Raw genomic sequence first — 26,252 nt, forward strand, 5'->3', positions numbered from 1 at the left:
CTCCTTCCCCTGAAGCCCGGTCACTGTCTCAGCTGCTCCCTCATAGTTGGTTATTTTTTATTTGTAGCAATGGGCATGTATGGGGAGGGGAGGATGTTTTTCCCAACCTCAGATACTGAGGTAGGAGATAGATGGGCCCCTGGGCTGGACAGCTGGTGTTTGTCAAGTGGAGTAAAATTGAAGCTTTGTTCTCACCCAGACGGTCCAAGGACAAAGCTAGTGGCAGACGCTGAGCTCTGCTGAAGTAAAGAAATAAGATGACCGCTCCTGAGGTCAAGGAAAACTTCCCTGTCTGCACATGCACAGGAAGGCTCCTTGGGGGTCAAAAAGGGAGAGGGTGCCACCCCATAATAAGTGTGGCCATACAGCCACAGGCCTCTGCAATGGAATCCATCTTAGCAAAAAGTTGTGCACGCAAGTTGGAAAGGGTCCTAGGACCAGTCAGGTGTGAAAAAGGAAACAAGATAATTGGCCAAAGGTAAACAAACACTCAGAAGAACTGCCCTATTTAAGTGATTTGAATCACCTCTTTACTGAGCTCCTCCTCATTAGGAAGGACGCCCATACCCTTTCTCTTCAGGTGTGTATTTCTGCCTGCTTCTTCTTAAATGAACAAACTGTTTCTCTGTGTGCTCTCCCACTTGTTGTGCTGTGTCTCTAATAATAAACTTTGTACCTGTTCTTACAGTTTGTGCCTCGCTGAAACATTCTTGCTTTCAATGGGGTAAGAGCCAGGGGAACTTTGCTTCTAGCCTCTAGCCTCTGGTGGGCTACTGGCTAGGATTCCTGGTTTTCATCCAGGCTACCCAGGTTCAATTCCTGGGCAGGGAACTAAGATCTCTCTTCAGCAACACTCACTGCTGTCTCTCCGAGATCGGTACCAACTGTCTTCACATTGTTAACTCCACATCCTCTTCTCTAATAAAACAAGCCAGTCAGCATGGTTTTAAAAAAAAAGAGAGAGAAAAGAAAAAAAGAAACACCCCCAGAGATTCCAGATATTGGAATCAACAGAAACAGACACAGACTAAAAAATAACCATGCTTACTATGTTCAAGGAGATAAAAGACTGAGAAAACTTCAAAAACTACAAAACTACAAAAAAAAATGGCACAGTAGATTGGAAAAAAATTTGAAGTAGAAAAGCACAATAATTAATAACCCCATGGATGGTTTTCACAGTCAATTAGACAAAAATGAAGAGAGAATTAGTGAGCTGGTAGATAGGTCAGAAGAAAATATTCGAATTAAACATGAAGAGACAAAAGAATAAAATATGCAGAAGGGAGAGTAGGAGATACAGAGGATACACTGAGTAGATCAAATATGCCTTCAGTTGGAGTCAAAGAGGGGAAAGAGGTAATGAGGTTGAAGCAATATTTTAAAAATAATGACTGAGAATGTTTTTCAAATAATGAAGTCGTACAAATTCCAAGCAGGATAAATAAAATTAATTATACACCTAGCTAAATTATGGTAAAACATCAGAAAATCAAAGACACATTTTTTTAAACCTTAGAAGAATTTGAGGAAAAAAGTCAGCTTGCCTTCAAAGGAGCAAGAATGAGGTTGAAAGCTGACTTCTCAACAGAAACAGCAGGAACCAGAAGACCATAGAATGACACCTTCAATGGGGTAAAAGAAAATGACTGCAGCTTCACATTCAAGACATAGCAAAAATATATGTCAGAAAAGGAGGCAAGATGAAGATACTTGCAGACATATAAAAACTGAGATAATCTGTCACTAGCAGACCTAAGAGGTACTTTCAGGCAGAAGGAAACCTATCCAAGTTGAAGGTCAGGTATGGAATAGGAAATAAAGAGATAGATAGATAGATAGATAGATAGATAGATAGATATAAAGATTTATTTATAAATTCACACACATGTACATCTAAATGATATTTTTACCCCATTTTAATGGAAATTTTCTATCTATATAGAAGAAAATATAATAACCCCATTATTCATCTTCAATAATTATTGACATAGAGACATTCCTGCTTCCTCTATACTCTCCACACTCTGCTTACACTGGATTATTTTAATCAAACCCTAAACTTCATATAACATCACCTATAGATAATTCAGTTTGTATATCTTCAAGATAAGGATTTTTTTTTTAACAAAAGCCTGGGACTATTATGAGACCTGAAAAGTAAAATGAATAATAATTCCTTAAGATCATCAAATGTCCAGTCAGTCCATCATTCAAAGTCCAATTTTTGTCTTTTTTTTTTCAGATGGATGTTCAAATGAAGAGTCTTAAAATATCATTTTATTATATTTGACTAATGTGTTTCTTGTGTCTGTTTTTCAAAAACTAATTTAAAAATTTTCAAAAACCCTCTTTTTGTTTTAAAATTTTCAAATATGAACAAAAGGAAGAAAATAATATAATGGACCTAGTGGGAGCTAGGATGGGTAAAAGGACCCTGACCTCCGAATGTTGGAGATTATTTTTTTTCTTTTGGCCATGCCACGCAGCTTACTTCCCTGACCAGGGATTTAACCTGGGCCCTTGGCAGTGAAATCACAGAGTCCTAACCACTGGACCACCAGGGAATTCCTGGAGATCTTTTATGATTGCTGATTGCTGCTTCTGACCACAGAGGTGCAGAAAGAGAAGTGGGCAGCCATTGTTGTTGCACCTCCCCCCATTGTTGCAACCCCACCCCATCTGATGAAGTGACTTCCAAGAGATACAGAAGGCTAGCACCATTTTAACTCTCTTCATTTTTCATTTTTCCCCTTTTAGGAGCCAGACATTCAAAAACAACTAGAAAACTAGGCTGCTCAAAAACAACTGCATATACGGGGAAAATTAGGAAGTTACTATGCATGCCCAAGGAAAGGCTCAGAAAAGACCTAAGAAGACATTAAATGTATACCTCAGGCTGATCCTCAGCACAGAGACAGGCTACATCAATTTTTTAAAAAGCCATACACACAATAAAGAAAATCAAAAACAAAAAACAGCTCTGAGGAAGGGAAAGAATCCGATTTCCAGGGTTACCACATTATTAGATTCAAATGTTCAGTGTTCAACAACAAAAAAATTGCAATGCATAAAAAGAAACTGGAAAGTATGACCCATTCAAAGGAGAAAAAAGAACTCAACAGAAACTATCTCTAAGAAAGACATACTGGCAAATATACTAGACAAAGACTTTAAAACAACTGTCTTAAAGATGCTCAAAGAACAAAGGAAGATGGGAGGAAGTCAAGAAAATGATGTGTGAATAAAATGGAAATATCAATAAAGAGATAGAAAACCTAAAAAGGAGCCAAGAAGAAATTCTGGAGCTGTAAGTAAAAAAGCCGAAATGAAAAATTCACTAGAGCAATTCAAAGGCAGATTTGAACAGGCAGAAGAAAAAACTTGTGAACTTGAAGATAGGACAAAGGAAATTATCAAGGCTGAGGAACAGAAAGAAAAAAATATGAAGAAAAGTGAACATAGCCCAAAGGACCCATGAGATACCATCAAGTGGATATCATATATATTGTGGGAGTCAAAGAAGGAGAAGAGGGAGGCAAAATAGCCAAGAGAATATTTGGAGAAATAATGACTGAAAGCTTCACAAATTTGATGAAAGACATGAATATAAGTGTCCACGAAGCTCAATGAACTTCAAGTAAGATGAACTCAAAGAAGACCCACATGGAGACATATTATAACCAAATTTCAAAAGACAAAGTGAATCCTGAAAACTGCAAAAGAGATGCAAATAAATACATGGGATTCTCAAAAAGATTATCTGAAGATTTCTCATCAGAAAAATTGGAGACAATGGGCTTCCCTGGTGGCACAGTTGTTAAGAATCCGCCTGGCAATGCAGGGGACACGGGTTGGAGCCCTGGTCTGGGAAGATCCCACATGCCACGGAGCAACTAAGCCCCGTGTGCCATAACTACTGAGCCTGTGCTCTAGAGCCCGTGAGCCACAACTACTGAGCCCGCGTGCTGCAGCTAATGAGGCCTACCTGTCTAGAGCCTGTGCTCCACACAAGAGAAGCCACCACAATGAGAAGCCTGAGCATTGCAACAAAGAGTAGCCCCTGCTTGCCACAACTAGAGAAAGCCCACGTGCAGCAACAAAGACCCAACGTAGCCAAAAATTAAAAAATAAAATAAAGTAATTAAATAATTTTTTTTTAAAAAGAAGAAGAATTGGAGCCAAAGAAGACAGTCGGCCAATATACTCAAAGTGCTAAAAGAAAAAAAAACTGTCAATGAAGAATCCTATATCCACAAAAATGGTCCTTCAAAAGGGAAGGAGAGGGAGTTCCCTGGTGGTCTAGTGGTTAGGATTCTGGGCTTTCACTACCGTGGCCCAGGTTCAATTCCTGGTTGGGGAACTGAGATCCTGCAAGCTGTGCAGCACAGCAGAAAAAAGAGAGAGAGGAAAAAAAGGGAGGGACAAATCATGACAATCCCAGATAAACAAAAGCTGAGGGAGTTTGTGACTGCTAGACCTGGCTTGCTCAAGAAATGCTCAAGAGAGTCCTGCAAAGTGAAATGAAAAGACACTAGACAGTAACTCAAAGCCATATGGATAAATAAAGATCACAATATAAGTAAATATATAGGCAATTATAAAACCTAGTATTATTGTAACAGTGGTTTGCAACTGCACTTCTTGTTTTGTACAAGATTTAATAGACTAATGTATTTAAAAGAATTATTAGCTTTTTGTTTTGGGGCACACAACGTACACAGATGTCATTTTGTGACAACAACCAAAAGAGGTAGGGACAGAGCTGTAAAAGAAAAGAGATTTTGGGCTTCCCTGGTGGCGCAGTGGTTAAAAATCCACCTGCCAATGCAGGGAACATGGGTTCAAGCCCTGGTCTGGGAAGATCCCACATGCTGCGGAGCAACTAAGTCCATGCACCACGACTACTGAGCCTGCACTCTAGAGGCCGTGCTTGGCAACAAGAGAAGCCACTGCAGTGAGAAGCCTGCATACCACAAGGAAGAGTAGTCCCCACTTGCCACAACTAGAGAAAGCCCGCACACAGAAACGAAGACCCAGCACAGCGAAAAATAAATAAAATAATAAATAATTTTTTTAAAAAACAGAGATTTTGCATGTTATTGAGGTTAACCTTGTACAAATTCAAGTTAGAGTGTTATAATTTTATGATGTTAAATATAATCCCCATGGTTTTCACAAAGAAAATAGCTAAAGTATATACACAAAAGGAAATGAGAAAGGAATTTAAACATTTCGCTCCAAAATTTGACTAAAGAACAAAAGACAGGAATTCAGGAAATGAGGGACAAAAAGGCTTAGGGCATATAGAAAACAAATAACACAATAACAGAAGTAAGTCCCTCCTTATCAGTAATTACTTTAAATGTAAGTAGATTAAATTCTCCAATGAAAAGACAGATTGGAAGATTGGGAAAAAAACACATGGCCCAATTATACAAGGGACTCACTTGAAATTCAAAGACACAAACAGGTTGAAAGTAAAAAGATGGAAAAAGATATTTTGTGCAAATAGTAAACAAAAGAGAGCGGGACTGGCTATACAAATATCAGACAAAATAGACTTTAAATAAAACAAGTTTACAAGAAGCAAAGAAGGACATTATATGTTAATAAAACATTCAATACAGCGAAAAGATATAACAATTATAAAAATTTATGGGACTTCCCTGGTGGTCCAGGGATTAAGAATCTGCCTTCCAATGCAAGGGACACGGGTTCGATCTCTGGTCAGGGAACTAAGATCCCACATGCTGTGGGGCAACTAAGTCCATGCACTGCAACTACTGAGCCCATGCATCACAACTAGAGAGCCCACGTGCTGCAAATACTGAGCCTGCGTGCTCTAGAGCCTGTGCGCCACAACTAGAGAGACGCCTGTGCACCACAATGAAGAGCCCACGTGCCACAACTAAGACCCAATGCAGCCAAAAATAAATAAATAAATATTAAAAAAAATAAAAAACAAGAAAAATGGACTTCCCTGGCAATCCAGTGGTTAAGACTCCAAGCTTCCACTGGAACTAAGATCCCACATGCCATGCAGCCAGAAAACAAAAAACAAAAACAAACAAACAAGAACGATCTCAAATCAATAACCTAACTTTACAACGTAAGAAACTAGAAAAAGAACAAACTAAATAGAAGGAAGAAAGGAAGGAAAAGAAAAATAAAGATGGAGCAGAAATAACTGAAATACACTAGTTCCAGGTCTGGAGTTTTGCCCAAGATCACAGAATTCAGCAGGTGATATAATTAGGACCAGAATCTAATTTCAACTAGATTTTTTTCTAGGGAAAAATATATTTTTTAACTTTTTATTTTATATTGGAGTATAGTTGATTAACAATGTTTTGGTAGTTTCAGGTGTACAGCAAAGTGATTCAGTTATACATATACTTGTGTCTATTCTTTTTCAAATTCTTTTCCTATGTAGGTTGCTACGTAATATTGAGCAGAGCTCCCTGTGCTATACAGTAGGTCTTTGTTGGTTATCCATTTTAAATATAGCAGCGTGTACGTGTCAATCCCAAACTCCCTAACTATCCCTTCCCCCGACCCTTCCCTGCTGTTAAAATAACTGAAATACAGATTAGAAAAACAATAGAGAAAAATCGATGAAACCAAAAAGTTGATTCCTCAAAATAATCAACAAAATTGACAAACCTTTAGCTAGTGGACGAAGAAAAAAAGACTCAAATTACTAAAATTGGAAACGAAAGTGGTAACATTACTAATTCTGCAGAAATAAAAAGATTATAAAGCTATTATGAAAAATTGTATGCCAAAAAATTGGATAACCTAGATGAAATGGAAAATTTCCTAGAAACACAAAACCTACCAAGATTAAATCATTAAGAAATAGAAAATCTGAACAGACCTACAACTAGTAAGGGGATTGAATCAGGAATCAAAAATCTACCAACAAAGAAAAGCCTTGGACCTGATGGATTCACTGGTGAATGCTCCCAAACATGTAAAGAAGAACTAATGTCAATCTTTCTCAAACTTTTCCAAAAAATTGAACAGGAGGGATACTTCCTAACTCATTCTGAGGCCAGCATTACCCTGATACAAAAGACACTATAAAAAAACCACAGACCCAAAAGTGGAATTGCTTGTGAACACTGATGCAAAAATCCTCAACAAGGGGCTTCCCTGGTGGCGCAGTGGATAAGAATCTGCCTGCCAATGCAGGGGACATGGGTTCGAGCCCTGGTCCAGGAAGATCCCACATGCCGTGAAGCAACTAAGCCCGTGCACTGCAACTACTGAGCCTGTGCTCTAGAGCCTGCAAGCCACAACTACTAAAGCCCGCGAGCCACAACTACTGAAGCCTGTGCGCCTAGAGCCTGTGCTCTGCAACAAAAGAAGCCACCGCAATGAGAAGCCCACAACCGTAACGAAGAGTGGCAAGCCCGTGCGCAGCAACTAAGACCCAGTGCATCCAAAAATAAGAAATAAATAAAATAAACAAATTTATTTTAAAAAAATCCTCAACAAAACACTAGCAAACAGAATTCAGCAGCATACTGAAAGAATTATACACTAAGACCACAAAGGATTTACTCATGGAATGCAAGGATCATTCAACATATAAAATCAATCAATAAGCCACATCAATAGAATGAAGGGAGAAAAACCACACGATCATCTTAATTGATGCAAAAATAAACAGAAAACATAAAAGCATTAGACAAAGTTCAAACATGCTTTCATAATAGAAACACTTAAGAAAATGGGAATAGAGGGAAAGTATTTACACATAACAAAAGCCATATATGAAAAACCCACAGCAAACATAATACTCAATGGTAAGAGACTGAAAGCTTTTCCTGTAAGAATAAGGCAAGGATGCTCACTTTCACCACTTCTACTCAACATAGTACTAGAAGTTCTAGGCAGAGCAATTTGACAAGAAAAAAAAATAAAAGGCATCTAAGTTGGAAAGGAAGAAGTACCATTATCTCTCTTTGCAAATAATCTTATAAGTTGAAAATCCTAAAGCTTCCACCAAAAAACCTGTTAGAACTAATAAACGAATTCAGCAAAGTAGCAGGATACTAAGTCAATGCATAAAATCAGTTGCATTTCTATATGCAATGTGCAATCTGAAAAGAAAATTATAAAAGCAATTCCATTTACAGTAGCACCAAAAAGGATAAAATACTTAGAACTCGATTTAACCAAGGAGGTGAAAGACTTGTACAATGAAACATACAAAACACTGCTGAAAGAACTTAAAGAGATATAAATAAATAAAAACACATTCCATATTCATGGATTGGAAGACTTCGTATTGTTAAAATGTCAATACTACCCAAAGTGATCTACAGATTCAATGCAATCCCTATCAAAATTTCAATGACTTTTTTTGCAGAGATAGAAAAACCCATCCTAAAATTCGTATAGAATCTCAAGGAACCCCAAATAACCAAGACAATCTTGAAAAAGAAGAACAAAGTTGGAAGATTCACACTCTGATTTCAAAACCTACTATAAAGCTACAGTAATCAAAACAGGGTAGTACTGGCATAAAGACAGACATATAGACTACTGGAATAGAATAGAAAACCCAGAAATAAATCCTTTCACATATGGTAAAATGATTTTTAACATGGGAGCCAAGACTATTCAATGGGGAAAAGACAGTCTTTTCGACAAATAGTGCTGGGAAAATTAGATGTCCATATGCAAAAAATGAAGTTAGCTAAAAATAGATCAAGGACATAAATGTAAGACCTAAAACAATAAACTCTTAGAAGACAACATAGAAGTTTCACAACATTGGATTTGGCAATGATTTCTTAGATATGACGCCAAAGGTACAAGTAACAAAAGAAAAAATTGACAAGTTGAACTTCATGAAAATTAAAAGTGTCAGAGGACACTATCCACAGAATAAAAAGGCAAACCACAGAATGGGAGAAAATATTTGCAAATCATACATGTGATGAGGGATTAATATCCAGAATATATAGAAAACTTCCCAAAAGCAACAACAACAGCCGGATTTGGAAATGGGCAAAGGAACTGAATAGACATTTCTCCAGAGAACATATACAACTGGCCAACAAGCATATGAAAGATGCTCAACCTCACTAATCATTAGTGAAACACAAATCAAAACTATAATGAGATACTACCTCACACCCATTAGGATGGCTATATTAAAAAAAAAATACAGGGGCTTCCCTGGTGGCGCAGTGGTTGAGAGTCCGCCTGCCGATGCAGGGGACACAGGTTCATGCCCCAGTCCGGGAAGATCCCACATGCCGCAGAGCGGCTGGGCCCGTGAGCCATGGCCACTGAGCCTGCTCGTCCGGAGCCTGTGCTCCGCAACGGGAGAGGCCACAACAGTGAGAGGCCCGCGTACTGCAAAAAAAAAAAAAAAAATACAACAAGTGTTGGCAAGGATGTGGAGAATTTTTTTATTGAAGTATAGTTGATTTATAAAGTTGTGTTAGTTTCTTTTTTTATAAATGTATTTATTTATTTATGGCTGCATTGGGTCATCATTGCTGTGCACGGGCTTTCTCTAGTTGCGGCAAGCAGCTTCCCATTGCTGTGGCTTCTCTTGCTGCAGAGCACAGGCTCTAGGTGTGTGGGCTCAGTAGTTGTGGCTCATAGGCTCTAGAGCTCAGGCTCAGTAGTTGTGGCACATGGGCTTAGGTGCTCCATAGCATGTGGGATCTTCCCGACCAGGGCTCAAATCCCTGCATTGACAGGTGGATTCTTAACCATTGCACCACAAGGGAAGTCCCAAAGTCGTGTTAGTTTCTGCTGTACAGCAAAGTGATTCACTTATACATGCATATATATTCTTTTTCATATTCTTTTCCATTATGGCTTATTACAGGATATTGAATATCATTCCCTACAGTAGGGAACAGTATAGTAGTGCTATACAGTGTTGTTTATCTATTTAATATATAGTAGTTTGTATCTGCTAATACCAAACTCCTAATTTATCCCTACCCCACTTTGTCCCCTTTGGTAATCATGTTTGTTTTCTATGCCTGTGAGTCTGTTTCTGTTTTGTTAAATAAGTTCATTTGTATCATATTTTACATTCCACATATAAGTGATATCATATGACATTTTTCTTTCTGACTTACTTCATTTAGTATGATAATCTCTAGGGCTATCCATGTTGCTGCAAATGGCATTATTTCATTCCTTTGTATGGCTGAGTAGTATTCCATAGTATATATATACCGCATCTTCTTTATCCGTTCATCTGTTGATGGACATTTAGGTTGCTTCCATGTCTTGGCTATTGTAAATAGTGCTGCTATGAACACTGGCGTGCATGTATCTTTTTGAATTAGAGTTTTCTCTGGATATATGCCCAGGAGTGGGATTGATGGATCATATGGCAACTCTTTTTTTTAGTTTTTTTAAGGAACCTCCATACTGTTTTCCATAGTGGCTACACCAGTTTACATTCCCACCAACAATGTAGGAGAGTTCCCTTTTAGGATGTGAAGAATTTGGAGCCCTTGTGCACTGTTGGTGGGAATGTAAAATGGTACAGCCACTGTGGAAAATAGTATGGTGGTTCCTCAAAATACTAAAAATGGAATTACCACATGACTCAGCAATTCTACTTCTGGGTATATACACAAAAGAATTTAAAGCAGGTTCTCAAAGAGATATTTGTACACCCATGTGAATAATGCTGCTATTAAACAATAGCTAAAATGTGAAAGCAACCTAAGTGTCCATTGACGGATGGATAAATAAGAAAAATTGGTATATGCATACAATGGAATATTATTCAGCCTCAAAAAGGAAGGAAAGAAAGACGGTGGAAGAGTAAGAAGCGGAGATCACCTTCCTCCCCACAAATACATCAGAAGTACATCTACATGAGGAACAACTCCTACAGAACACCTACTGAATGCTGGCAGAAGACCTCAGACCTCCCAAAAGGCAAGAAACTCCCCATGCACCTGAGTACAGCAAAAGAAAAGAGAAAAAACAGAGACAAAAAAAAATAGGAATGGGACCTGCACCAGTGGGAGGGAGATGTGAAGGAGGAAAGGTTTCCACACACCAGAAGCCCCTTCGCGGGCGGAGACGGTGGGTGGCGGAGGGGGGAAGCTTCGGAGCCACGGAGGAGAGCGCAGCAACAGGGGTGCGGATGGCAAAGCGGAGAGATTCCCGCACAGAGGATCGGTGCCGACCAGCACTCACCAGCCCGAGAGGCTTGTCTGCTCACTTGCCGGGACAGGTGGGGGCTGGGAGCTGAGGCTCCGGCTTCGGAGGTCAGACCCCAGAGAGAGGACTGGTGTTGGCTGCGTGAACACAGCCTGAAGGGGGCTAGTGCGCCACGGCTAGCGGGGAGTATGTCCGGGAAGAGGTCTGGAACAGCCAAAGAGGCAAGAGACTTTTTCTCGCCTCTTTGTTTCACAGTGCGCGAGGAGAGGGGATTAATAGCACAGCCTAAACGAGCTCCAGAGACGGGCGCGAGCCGCGGCTATCAGTGCGGACACCAGAGACAGGCATGAGACGCTAAGGCTGCTGCTGCCGCCACCAAGAAGCCTGTGAGCAAGCACAGGTCACTATCCACACCTCCTCTCCCAAGAGCCTGTGCATCCCGCCACTGCCAGGGTCCCGGGATCCAGGGACAACTTCCCCAGGAGAACGCACAGCGCGCCTCAGGCTGGTGCAACGTCACGCCGGCCTCTGCCGCCACAGGCTCGCCCCGCAACCATACCCCTCCTTGCCCCCGGCCTGAGTGAGCCAGAGCCCCCGAATCAGCTGCTCCTTTAACCCCGTCCTGTCTGAGCAAAAAACAGACGCCCTCAGGCAACCTACACGCAGAGGCGGGGCCAAATCCAAACCTGAACCCCAGGAGCTGTGCGAACAAACAAGAGAAAGGGAAACCTCTCCCAGCAGCCTCAGGAGCAGGGGATTAAATCCCCGCAATCAACTTGATGTACCCTGCATCTCTGGAATACCTGAATAGACAATGAATCATCCCAAAACTCAGGCGGTGGACTTTGGGAGCAACGATTATATATATATATATATATATTTTTTTTTTTTCCTTTTTCTCTTTTTCTGTGTAGATGACAGGGTCTTGGTGCTCTGACCGGGTGTCAGGACTGTGCCTCTGAGGTGGGAGAGCTGAGTTCAGGACACTGGTCCACCAGACACCTCCCAGCTCCATGTAATATAAAACAGCAAAAATCTCCCAGAGATCTCCATCTCAAGGCCACGACCCAGCTCCACTCAACGACCAGCAAACTACAGTGCTGGACACCCTATTCCAAACAACTAGCAAGACAGGAATACAACCCCACCCATTAGCAGAGAGTCTCCCTAAAATCATAATAAGGTCACAGACACCCCAAAACACACGGCCAGACACGGACCTGCCCACCAGAAAGACAAGATACAGCCTCATCCACCAGAACACAGGCACTAGTCCCCTCCACCAGGAAGCCTACACAACCCACTGAAACAACCTTAGCCACTGGGGTCACCAAAGACAACAGGAACTACGAACCTGCAGCCTGTGAAAAGAAGCCCCCAAACACAGTAAGGTAAGCAAAATGAGAAGACAGAGAAACACACAGCAGATGAAGGAGCAAGGTAAAAACCCACCAGACCAAACAAATGAAGAGGAAATAGGCAGTCTACCTGAAAAAGAATTCAGAATAATGATAGTAAAGATGATCCAAAATCTTGGAAATAGAATGGAGAAAGTACAAGAAACATTTAGCAAGGACTTAGAAGAACTAAAGAATAAACAAACAGTGATGAACAACACAATAAATGAAATTAAAAATACTCTAGAAGGAATCAGTAGCAGAATAACTGAGGCAGAAGAACGGATAAATGACCTGGAAGATAAAATAGTGGAAATAACTACCGCAGAGCAGAATAAAGAAAAAAGAATGAAAAGAATTGAGGACAGTCTCAGAGACCTCTGGGACAACATTAAATGCACCAACATTCGAATTATAGGGGTCCCAGAAGAAGACGAGAAAAAGAAACGGACTGAGAAAATATTTGAAGAGATTATAGTTGAAAACTTTCCTAATATGGCAAAGGAAATAGTTAATCAAGTCCAGGAAGTGCAGAGAGTCCCATACAGGATAAATCCAAGGAGAAACATGCCAAGACACATATTAATCAAATTATCAAGAATTAAATACAAATAAAAAATATTAAAAGCAGCAAGGGAAAAAAAAAAAACAACAAATAACACACAAGGGAATCCCCAGAAGGTTAACAGCTGATCTTTCGGCAGAAATTCTGCAAGCCAGGTGGGAGTGGCAGGACATAGTTAAAATGATGAAAGGGAAAAACTTACAACCAAGATTACTCTACCCAGCAAGGATCTCATTCAGATTCGATGGAGAAATTAAAACCTTTACAGATAAGCAAAAGCTAAAAGAATTCAGCACCACCAAACCAGCTTTACAACAAATGCTAAAGGAACTTCTCTGGGCAGGAAACACAAGAGAAGGAAAAGACCTACAATAAAAAACGCAAAACAATTAAGAAAATGGTAATAGGAACATACATATTGATAACTACCTTAAATGTAAATGGATTAAATGCTCCAACGAAAAGACATAGACTGGCTGAATGGATACAAAAACAAGTCCCACATATATGCTGTCTACAAGAGACCCACTTCAGACCTAGGGACACATACAGACTGAAAGTGAGGGGATGGAAAAAGATATTCCATGCAAGTGGAAATCAAAAGAAAGCTGGAGTAGCAATTCTCTTATCAGACAAAATAGACTTTAAAACAAAGACTATTATAAGAGAAAAAGAAGGACAGTACATAATGATCAAGGGATCAATCCAAGAAGAAGATATAACAATTGTAAATATTTATGCACCCAACATAGGAGCACCTCAATACATAAGGCAAATGCTAACAGCCATAAAAGGGGAAATCAATAGTAACACAACCATAGTAGGGGACTTTAACACCCCACTTTCACCAATGGACAGATCATCCAAAATGAAAATAAATAAGGAAACACAAGCTTTAAATGATACATTAAACAAGATGAACTTAATTGATATTTATAGGGCATTACATCCAATAAAAGCCAGAATACACTTTCTTCTCAAGTGCTCATGGAACATTCTCCAGGATAGATCATATCTTGGGCCACAAATCAAGCCTTGGTAAATTTAAGAAAATTGAAATTGTATCAAGTATCTTTTCCGACCACAATGCTATGAGACTAGACATCAATTACAGGAAAAAATCTGTAAAAAATACAAACACATGGAGGCTAAACAATACATTACCTAATAACGAAGAGATCACTGAAGAAATCAAAGAGGGAATCAAAAAATACCTAGAAACAAATGATAATGAAAATAGGACAACCCAAAACCTATGGGATGCAGCAAAAGCAGTTCTAAGGGGGAAGTTTATAGCTATACAATCCTACCTTAAGAAATAAGAAACATCTCAAATAAACCACCTAACCTTACACCTAAAGCAATTAGAGAAAGAAGGACAAAAAACCCGCCAAAGTTAGCAGAAGGAAAGAAATCATAAAGATCAGATCAGAAATAAATGCAAAACAAATGAAGGAAACAATAGCAAAGACCAATAAAACTTAAAGCTGGTTCTTTGAGAAGATAAATAAAATTGATAAACCATTAGCCAGACGCACTGAGAAGAAAAGGGAGAAGACTCAAATCAATAGAGTTAGTAACAACTGACACTGCAGAAATACAAAGGATCATGAGAGATTACTACAAGAAACTATATGCCAATAAAATGGACAACCTGGAAGAAATAGGCAAATTCTTAGAAAAGCACAACCTTCCGAGACTGAACCAGGAAGAAGTAGAAAATATAAACAGACCAATCACAAGCACTGAAATTGAAAATGTGATTAAAAATCTTCGAACAGGGCTTCCCTGGTGGCGCAGTGGTTGAGAGTCCGCCTGCCGATGCAGGGGACACGGGTTCGTGCCCCGGTTCGGGAAGATCCCACATGCCGCGGAGCGGCTGGGCCCGTGAGCCATGGCCACTGAGCCTGTGCCTCCGGAGCCTGTGCTCCACAACGGGAGAGGCCACAACAGTGAGAGGCCCGTGTACCGCAAAAAAAAAAAAAAAAAATCTTCCAACAAGCAAAAGCCCAGGACCAGATGGCTTCACAGGTGAATTCTATCAAACATTTAGAGAAGAGCTAACACCTAACCTTCTCAAACTCTTCCAAACTATAGCAGAGGGAGGAACACTCCCAAACTAATTCTAAGAGACCACCATCACCCTGATACCAAAACCAGACAAAGATGTCACAAAGAAAGAAAACTACAGGCTAATATCACTGATGAACATAGAGGCAAAAATCCTCAACAAAATACTAGTAAACAGAATCCAACAGCGCATTAAAAGGATCATACACCATGATCAAGTGGGTTTTAACCCAGGAATGCAAGGATTCTTCAATATACGCAAATCAATCAATGTGAAACACCATATTAACAAACTGAAGAATAAAAACCATATGATCATCTCAATAGATGCAGAAAAAGCTTTCAACAAAATTCAACACCCATTTATGATAAAAAACCCTCCAGAATATAGGCATAGAGGGAACTTACCTTAACATAATAAAGGCCATATATGACAAACCCACAGCCAACATCGTCCTCAATGGTGAAAAACTGAAACCATTTCCTCTAAGATCAGGAACAAGACAAGGTTGCCCACTCTCACCACTATTATTCAACATAGTTTTGGAAGTTTTAGCCACAGCTATCATATAAGAAAAAGAAATAAAAGGAATACAAGTCAGAAAAGAAGTAATGCTGTCACTGTTTGCAGATGACATGATACTATACATAGAGAATCCTAAACATGCTACCAGAAAACTACTAGAGCTAATCAATGAATTCAGTAAAGTAGCAGGATACAAAATTAATGGACAGAAATCTCTTGCATTCCTATACACTAATAATGAAAAACCTGAAAGAGAAATTAAGGAAACACTCACATTTACCACTGCAACAAAAAGAATAAAATACCTAGGAATAAACCTACCTCAGGTGGGCTTCCCTGGTGGCGCAGTGGTTGAGAGTCCACCTGCCGATGCAGGGGACACGAGTTCGTGCCCCGGCCCAGGAAGATCCCACATGCCGCGGAGCGGCTGGGCCCGTGAGCCATGGCCACTGAGCCTGCGCGTCTGGAGCCTGTGCTCCACAACGGGAAAGGCCACAACAGTGAGAGGCCCACGTACTGCAAAAAACAAAACAAAACAAAACAAAACAAAAAAACCTACCTAAGGAGACAAAAGACCTGTATGCAGAAAACTATAAGACACTGATGAAAGAAATTAAAGATGATACAAACAGATGGAGAGATATACCATGTTCTTGGATTGGAAGAATCAACATTGTGAAAATAACTATACCACCCAAAGCAAGCTACAGATTCAATGCAATCCCTATCAAACTACCAATGGCATTTTTCACAGAACTAGAACAAAAAATTTCACAATTTGTATGGAAACACAAAAGACCCCGAATAGCCAAAGCAATCTTGAGAAAGAAAAACAGAGCTGGAGGAATCAGGCTCCCTGACTTCAGACTGTACTACAAAGCTACAGTAATCAAGACAATATGGTACTGGCACAAAAACAGAAATATAGATCAATGGAACAGGATAGAAAGCCCAGAGATAAACCCACGCACATATGGTCACCTTATTTTTGATAAAGGAGGCAAGAATGAGAAAAGACAGTCTCTTCCATAAGTGGTGCTGGGAAAACTGGACAGCTACATGTAAAAGAATGAAATTAGAACACCTGCTAACACCATACACAAAAATAAACTCCAAATGGATTAAAGACCTAAATGTAAGGCCAGGCACTATAAAACTCTTAGAGGAAAACATAGGCAGAGCACTCTATGACATAAATCACACCAAGATCCTTTGTGACCCACCTCCTAGAGAAACGGAGATAAAAATAAACAAATAGAACCTAATGAAACTTAAAACCTTTTCACAGCAAAGGAAAACCATAAACAAGACAAACCACAGAATGGGAGAAAATATTTACAAAGGAAGCAACGGACAAAGGATTAATCTCCAAAATTTACAAGCAGCTCATGCAGCTCAATATAAAAAAAAAAACAAACACCCCAATCCAATAATGGGCAGAAGACCTAAACAGACATTTCTCCAAAGAAGACATACAGATTGCCAACAAACACATGAAAGGATGCTCAACATCATTAATCATTAGAGAAATTCAAATCAAAACTACAATAAGATATCACCTCACACCAGTCAGAATGGCCATCATCAAAAAATCTACAAACAATAAATGCTGGAGAGGGTGTGGAGAAAAGGGAACACTCTTGCACTGTTGGTGGGAATGTAAATTGATACAGTCACTGTGGAGAACAGTATGGAGGTTCCTTAAAAAACTAAAAATAGAACTACCATACGTCCCAGCAATCCCACTACTGGGCATATACCCTGAGAAAACCATAATTCAAAAAGAGTCATGGGCTTCCCTGGTGGCGCAGTGGTTGGGAGTCCGCCTGCCGATGCAGGGGACGCAGGTTTGTGCCCCGGTCTGGGAGGATCCCACATGCCGCGGAGCAGCTGGGCCCGTGAGCCATGGCTGCTGGGCCTGCGCGTCCGGAGGCTGTGCTCCACAACGGGAGAGGCCACAGCAGTGAGAGGCCCGCGTGCCGCAAAAACAAAAACAAAAAGTGTCATGTACCATAATGTTCATTGCAGTTCTATTTACAATAGCCAGGACATGGAAGCAACCTAAGTGTCCATCAAGAGGTGAATGGATAAAGAAGATGTGGCACATATATACAATGGAATATTACTCAGTCATAAAAAGAAACGAAATTGGTTTACTTGTATTGAGGTGGATGGACCTAGAGTCTGTCATACAGAGTGAAGTAAGTCAGAAAGAGAAAACCACATACCGTATGCTAACACATATATGGAATCTAAAGAAAAAAAATGGTCATGAAGAATCTAGGGGAAGGACAGGAGTAAAGATGTAGACCTACTAGAGAATGCACTTGAGGACACGGGGAGGGGGAAGGGTAAACTGGGACAAAGTGAGAGAGTGGCATGTACATATATACGCTACGAAATGTAAAACCGATAGCTAGTGGGAAGCAGCCGCATAGCACAGAGAGATCAGCTTGGTGCTATGTGACCACCTAGAGGGGTGGGATAGGGAGGGTGGGAGGGAGGTAGATGCAAGAGGGAAGAGATATGGGGATATATGTACATGTATAGCTGATTCACTTTGTTGTAAAGCAGAAACTAGCACACCATTGTAAAGCAATTATACTCCAATAAAGATGTTAAAAAAAAAAGGAAGGAAATTCTGCAATATGCTACAATGTGGGTGAAACTTGAGGACATTATGCTAAGTGAAATAAGCCAGTCACAAAAAGGCAAATACTGTATGATTCCACTTACATGAGATACTTACATAATAGGGAAAACAAATCTGACTCCATATTGGATCTGTTTCTTTTACTTTGTAAAAGTTTCTTTCACTTTGTGTTCTATTGCTTTTGCTACAAGTTAATCACTAAAGGGATGTTGCCTATAGCTTAAAGTATACATAATGGCGCATCACAGGGAACCCTGCCTCCCATGCAATGAACATTAAGCTAAAATACCTTTGTTTATCTCACAGAAAACATTCTGATCAGACTCACCTGTGAATGGCTGCAGTAAAGAAGCCATTCCCCTCAGGCACCTGGCCAGAATCAGGAAATATCTGCAACAACTCATCACCCTTTTACTTTACCTCCTCACCTCTCCCTCTTCATTCTGTGAAAGAAACTAGCGTCCAAATCTGGGTAAGATGGTTCTTTGGGACACTAGTCCGCCATCTTCTCAGTCTGCTGGCTTTCCAAATAAAGTCACTATTCCTTGCCCCAACAACCTGTCTCTTGATTTACTGACCTGTCGTGCAGCAAGCAGCACAAGCTTGGACTCGGCAACACTTAGAGTAGTAAAAATTATAAAGACAGAAAGTAGAATGGTGGTTGATAGGGGCTGGGGGAAGGGGAGAATGGGGAGATTTTGTTTAATGGGTAGAGAGTTTGTTTTGTAAGATGAACAGGGTCATGGGGATGGATGCTGATGATGGGTGCACAACAACGTGATGGTATTTAATACCACAGAATTATATACTTTAAAAATGGTAAGTTTTATGTTACTGTATTTTACCACAATGAAAAAGAATTTTCCCTTCTCAACTCTTATATGTGGTAACACTATAGTTTGTTTAAGAAAGGCAGAAAGGGGCTTCCCTGGTGGTGCAGTGGTTGAGAGTCCGCCTGCTGATGCAGGGGACACGGGTTCGTGCCCCAGTCAGGGAAGATCCCACATGCCACGGAGTGGCTGGGCCCGTGAGCCATGGCCGCTGAGCCTGCGCGTCCGGAGCCTGTGCTCCGCAACGGGAGAGGCCACAACAGTGAGAGGCCCGCGTATTGCAAAAAAAAAAAAAAAAAAAGAAAGAAAGGACTTCCTGGTGGCGCAGTGGTTAAGAATCCATCTGCCAATGAAGGGGACACGGGTTTGAGCCCTGGTTCCAGGAAGATCCCACATGCCGTGGAGCACCTAAGCCTGTGCTCCACAACTACTGAGCCTGCGCTCTAGAGCCCATGAGCCACAACTACTAAAGCCTGCGTGCCACAACTATTAAAGCCCGCGTGCCTAGAGCCCGTGCTCTGCAACAAGAGAAGCCACCACAATGAGAAGCCCGCACACCGCAACAAAGAGTAACCCCCGCTCACTGCAACTAGAGAAAGCCTCATGCAGTAACGAAGACTCAATGCAGCCAAAAATAAATTAATTAATTAATTAATTTTAAAAAAAAGAAAGGCAAAAAAAAAAACTTGATTCTTTCCCTTACCAGGTTTAGAATAAAAGTTGAATCACTAACATCCTCCAAAGATGATCAACTTATGTCTTCTAAATAAATAGAACGACAGGCTTGACCTAGATAACTATCAACTCAGAGCTCTCATAGCTTAACACAGTTGATGTGTTTCAATTCATTGCAGCTCTTTTTGATGCTTGAAATATTATATTTTGTCCAGCGAGAGGCTCTTCAAAGACAGGATTTAAGGAAACCCTCTTCTCCTGCCCCTGGAAAGTAGAATAGGCAGAAAATCAGACACAGAATTGAATCATAAGGATGGCAGAACTGCAAAGGAGACAGCATGATCAACCGTAATTGATCTCCTATCCTAAATGCAGGGTCCCTGATAGAAAAGTAATGGGATCCAGATACCTGGTATGGGAAAATTTGAATGGATACACTCGAGAACTTTGAACCTCCAGTTTTCCCTGAACGTGCTAGGCTAGAAGCAGCCCCCCATCCCAAACCCTTAAAAGCAGAACAGCCTCCTGCTGCCTGGAGACTAGGTGAAGAACTTCCCTGAGGTGGGTACCTTACAGAATGATAAAGTGTGCCCTTCTCATTGCTGCCCCACATTGCCACCAGACCAATAACTAGGGTCAGTCATCATCACAGCCCAAGATCACAAGTACAATCCTGCTCTGGGCGAAACAGTTTATTCACCAAGAGTTGCAGGAGCTAATATATACTGGAAGAATTTGGGAGAGGAGGTATAAGAGAAGACAAGGGTGTTGGGCCAAGAGTAGAATAAAAGGTTGTATACATGAGAATTTATTGACCTGGGAGCACTCTCCCGTGACTAAGAATTTAATGCCCTGTCAACAACACCTGGAGCTCTAACATGCTGCTGGAATGGCTCCTTGAAGCCTGGACATGACATTTGCTGCAGTAAATTAGGTGGAGATCATATAACTACTTTCCCAAAGAATCAAGGAAGGACATTCCCAGAAACTGACATGAGGGCCTCAAAGGCTATGCTTTGGGAGTGAGGAAGATTCCCTAGGCATAAGGAAAAAATGGGAAAAGACACACCCTAACAAAACCTAAAACCAAGTCTTGACATACATGGTCAAGTTAATCCATTAGTAATTTAATTGCTGGCCAGAACAAAACTCAGCACTATTTAGAGTACAATAACACAATCCAAATCTCTACAATGTATGTTCAATGTCCAGCATATAAAAAAATATTTATGGGACTTCCTTGGTGGCGCAGTGATTAAGACCCCATGCTCCCAATGCAGGGGGCCCAGGTTCAATCCCTGGTCAGGGAAGTAGATCCCACATGCATGCTGCAACTAAGAGTTCACATGCTACAATTAAGGAGCTGGCGAACCACAACTAAGGAGCCCACATGCTGCAACTAAGGAGCCCAAGTGCTGTAACTAAGACCCGGCGCAACCACTATAAAACAAACAAATAAATAAATAAATAAAATTTACTAGACATGTGAAGCAGCAAGAAAATGTATCCTAAGATTAAGAGAAAAGCCAGTCCACACAAGCAGATTCATAAATGGCTGAGATATTAGAATTAGGAGACAAGGGCATAAAAAAAATAATCACATTAAACACATTTAAGAATTTAGAGGAATAATTTATTTTAGCTTAAGTATGTCCCAAATAATGCATGGGACACAGTTATACTAAAAAAAAATATTCCTTGTTTATTAGAATTCTAAATTTCACTGTGCATTCTGTATTTTACCTAGCAACCCTACCTCAATGCCAAGCAGAAGAGTCCAAAGCCCCAGCCTCCTGCAGGTGGCCTGCTGGGGGGCAATTGTACATTGGATGGATTTGAGATGCTCAGTCATCTACTATGTCAATTTTTGCCAGACCTGTGTACTGTTGATTTTTTTTTACTTAATATTTTCATTTAAATCAATTCTTTTTCATTTTTAAACTTATTTGAAATCATTATAGATTCAGGGATTTCGAAGATATTGCAGCGAGGTTCTGTGTACCCTTCACTCTGTTTCCTCCAATGGTTACATATAAGTATAGTCCAATATCAAAACAATACCAAATGTATAGCTCTATGTCATTTTATCACATGTAGATTCGTGTAACCACCTATGATCAAGATTCAGAACTATTCCATCAATACATAGAGCTCCCTCTGCTACTGGTTTGTAGTCACACCTTACCTTCCACCCTCCCACCATCCCTATCCCCTGGCAACCACTGATCTGCTTTCCATCTCTATAATTTTGTCATTTCAAGACTGCTATATAAACGGAATCATATGCTATTGACCTTTTGAGATTGGCTTTTTTTTCTATTCAGCACAATACCCTTGAGACCCATCCAAGTTGTTGCCTGTATCAATAGCTTGTCCCTATTTATTGCTGAATAGTGTGAAAATAAAGGGAAATCTCTAAAAATGGAGTCAGAAGGCCAGAAGGGGGAGCTCTTGTGCAGTACCACTCCATGTCAATTACAGGAAGAATTGTCAATTACAGACCCCAACAGGAAAAGATGTACATTGCATCTTCTACAAGACATTGACTACCTCCCCAACTCAGCCAAACAGAAACCACCATCACCCTGAACTCTCACTTTTCTCCAACGGACTTTCATTCAGAACAAACCCTCTTAACTTCCTCCTTTTACTCTATAATGTTCCTCTCCTTTGTTTGTTGGACTTGCTTATGACTTTTGCTGTAGCTTGCTTATCCAGAATTGCAATTCCTCTGCCATTTCCAAACAAACCCATTTTTGCTCGTAAAATAACTTTATTTCTAAGGTCAACAATAGTAGTTTGCAGTATGGATATAAAACAGTTTGCTTCACCATCATTCGAGGGATATTGGGCTGTTTCCAGTTTGGGGCTCTTACAAATAAATCTGCCATGAACAATCATATATAGGGTTTTGTGCAGGCATAAGTTTTTATCTTTCTGTGATAAATAACCAGGAGTACAATTGCTAGGTCATATTAGGTATATGTTTAGTTTTTAAAAGAAACTGTCAAACTATTTCCCAGAGTGTTTGTACCATTTTATATTCCTATCAGCAACATACGAGAGATCCAGTTTCATCTGTATTGATATTGTCACTACTTTTTAGTTTACTACTTTTTAGTTCAGCTGTTCTAATAAGTATGTAGTTTTCTCTTACCATGGTCTGAATTTGCATTTCCCTAATGGTTAGTGATGTTGAACATCTACTCATTTTTAAAACCTAAACAAATGTATTTAAAAAGGCAATTTGCAGATATTTGGTCAAACATTTTTCTGGGTGTTTCTGTGAGAGTGTTTTGGGGTGAGGTTAACATTTAAATCAATAGTCTGAGTAAAGCCCTCCCTAATATGGGTGGGTCGGGGTGGGCTGGGGTTGGAAGCAGGGAGGGCTCATCCAACCCACTGAAGGCCTGATAACAGAAAGGATGATCCTCTCCCAGAAAGAGAATTCCTCCTGCCTGACTGCCTTCAAGCTGGGACACTGACTTTTTCCTGCCATCAGACTCAAACTGAAACTTCAGCTCTTCCTTGGTCTGAAGCCTGCCATCCTAATATTGGAACAACACCATCACATCACCTGGGTCTCCAACTTGCTGACTCACTCTGTAGATCTTGGGACTTGTCAGCCTCCATAATCTTGTGAACCAATTCCTTATAATAAATCTATTTTTATTATATTTTATCATATAAAAAAATAATAAAAAGGCAATTTGGTAAGTGATTCTCAAAGTGTGGTCCCTGAACCAGCAGCAGCAACACCACCTGGGAACTTGTTAGAAATGCACATTATCAGGCTCCACCTCAGATCTACTGAATCAGAAACTCTGGGGAGGGAATTCCCTGGCAGTACAGTGGTTAGGACTCAGCGCTTTCACTACCGAGGGCCCGGGTTTGATCCCTGGTTGGGAAGCTAAGATCCCGCAAGCCACACAGCACAGCCAAAACAAACAAAAAACAACAAATGTGTTTTAATAAGCTCTTCAAGTGGAAAATCGGTATCATTTACTACAAATAGAAGGTAACTATAAAACTGAATGCATTTGCATGCCACCTAAAATCATCTTGTGTACCAACAGGTTCACACACCACATTTCGGGCAGGGCCCATTCATCACTCAACTCTGGGCACGCCATTCACACAGATTATGACAAGAATACCCCTCCTCCTCCCCCTGGAGCTGTGCAGTGCACAGCATGCCCAGCTTTAGGTGGCAGCTCTGACTTTCAGACACTGATCCAGTACTACCCACACCCTTAATTTGACCAAGAAAATCGAGGCTCTGAGGAGAGCAGAGACTTACCCAAGGTCACCCAGCAGCCTGGTTAGGCTCCTCTTCCAGTGATCTCACCGCTGCTGGAACCCAGGGCAGGGCCCGCACAATTCCTGGCCTATTCAAAGCCTGCCACTAGTCACCACTGAGTGAAAAATTAGGTTCCAAAACAGAATATAGGATAGGATACTATTTTATAAAGCTTATTTTCACATTTGCTAAAAGGAAAAACGCTATTCTTCCACACTGAATACTCTGACCTCAAACGTGTGGGTTTCTCCCCACACCAACCAATTCTCCAGCTGAGTGTTCTACAATTCAATTCAGTTCTGACACTGTCTACCGGAAGATAGCATCAGACCACACAGGATAAGGCTCAGTCCCACAAGACTGCCCCTTACTTCAGACACCAATCGCCAAGTAGTCGGTCCCCCGGTCGGTCCAACTTGACTGCAAATCAGGGTCCTCACCACCCCTTCCTTGGGTTAGATAATTTGCTACAACAGCTCACAGAAGCTAGGCAAACACTTACGCTCACCAATTTACTATATAATAAAGGATATGTAAATCCTTTCGCGAGGATCCATTGGAGGGCAAGTCTGGTGCCAGCACCCACGGTAATTCCAGCTCTAATCCTGCCAGTAGCATATGCTTGTCTCAAAGATTAAGCCATGCATGTCTAAGTACGCACGGCCGGTACAGTGAAACTGCGAATGGCTCATTAAAGGATATGATAAAGGACACAGATAAACAGCCAGATGAAGAGACACATAGGGCAAAGGCTGGGGGTTCCCGAGCACAGGAGCTTCTGTCCCCGTGGAGTTGGGGTGTGGTTCAAAGATCATTATAGAGGCTTCATCATGTAGGCAGAATCAACAGTTAATTCACTCTGCAGCCCCTCTCCAAGCTTCTAATCATGGCTTGGTCTTCCTGGCGACCAGCCCCCATCCTGGAGCTACCCAGGAGCCCACCCAGAGTCACCTCTTTAGAACAAAAGAGGCTCCTATTGCCCAGGAAACTCCAAGGGATTTAGGAGCTCTGTGTCAGGAACCCACGGTGAAGACCAAATGTACATTTCTTACTGGGTCAGAGTTGCGTATGCATGGGAAAAAAGTCAGAAAGGGCTGTTAGAGTAGTTATTTGGGGAGAGAAGGGGTTTACTGATTTTTGTTTGTTTCTTTAACTTCTATTTTGTGATTTTTATTGCAATAATGTTTAGTTATATAATTCAAATGTACCAACTATCATTTTGAAAAATCAACATGAAACCATTACCTGTGATCCAGCCAGGGCCTGCAGTTGGCAGGGTCAGGAAGCCTTCCAGATAGAGCAGGGCCTGTCCCCACCCCAGTTTCAAAAGCTGGGCTCTGCCTGGACACCCTTGCCCTATGGTCACCCACACCCCTTCCACATTCACACCTACCATCACCTCCTGTGAATGAGGCCTTCCTCTTCTCAACCCTGTGTGCCCATACAATCAGAAGACATATGAGTCTGCCTGTCTGTCTGTCTCTAAACAGAGAGGGAAGGGACTTCCCTGGTGGTCCAGTGGTTAAGCCTCCACGCTCCCAATGCGGGGGGCCTGGGTTCATTCCCTGGTCAGGGGACCAGATCCCGCATGCTGCAACAAAAAGTCCCGTGTGCCACAACTAAGACCCGGCACAGTCAAATAAATAAATATTAAAAAAAATAAAACAACCAACAGAGTTGGGGGAACTCCTCAGGGTGGGCACCCTGCTTGACCTATCACCCCAGAGCCTGACATAGAGAAAGAGACAGTGAGTATTTGGTAAATGAGTGAATGAAGGTGGAACTAATCCCAAAGAAGGTGATTTCCTAAGACCTTTCTCCAACAGGTGCGACCAGTTCCCCTTTCAGCAGCCTCCTGGACAGGGAACCTAGTGTGAGGAGTAGCGGGTACAAAGCCCAATGTTTGTTGGCTTTTTAAAAATTATTTATTTATTTTTGGCTGCATCGGGTCTTCGTTGCTGCGCGCAGGCTTTCTCTAGTTGCGGTGAGCGGGGGCTACTCTTCGTTGCAGTGCACGGGCTTCTCATTGGGTGGCTTCTCTTGTTGCAGAGCATGGGCTCCAGGCGCGTGGGC

General features: G+C 41.0%; 1 protein-coding gene across 1 annotated transcript in view; it reads right to left on the minus strand.

The window, feature by feature from the left end:
• Positions 1–26,252, minus strand: part of LOC109552561 (taste receptor cell protein 1-like) — a 70,123-nt gene that overhangs the window by 40,146 nt on the left and 3,725 nt on the right. The window lies entirely within an intron of this gene.

The sequence above is a fragment of the Tursiops truncatus genome, chromosome 2 (genome assembly GCF_011762595.2).
Source record: "Tursiops truncatus isolate mTurTru1 chromosome 2, mTurTru1.mat.Y, whole genome shotgun sequence".
NCBI classification, from domain to species: Eukaryota; Metazoa; Chordata; class Mammalia; order Artiodactyla; family Delphinidae; genus Tursiops; species Tursiops truncatus.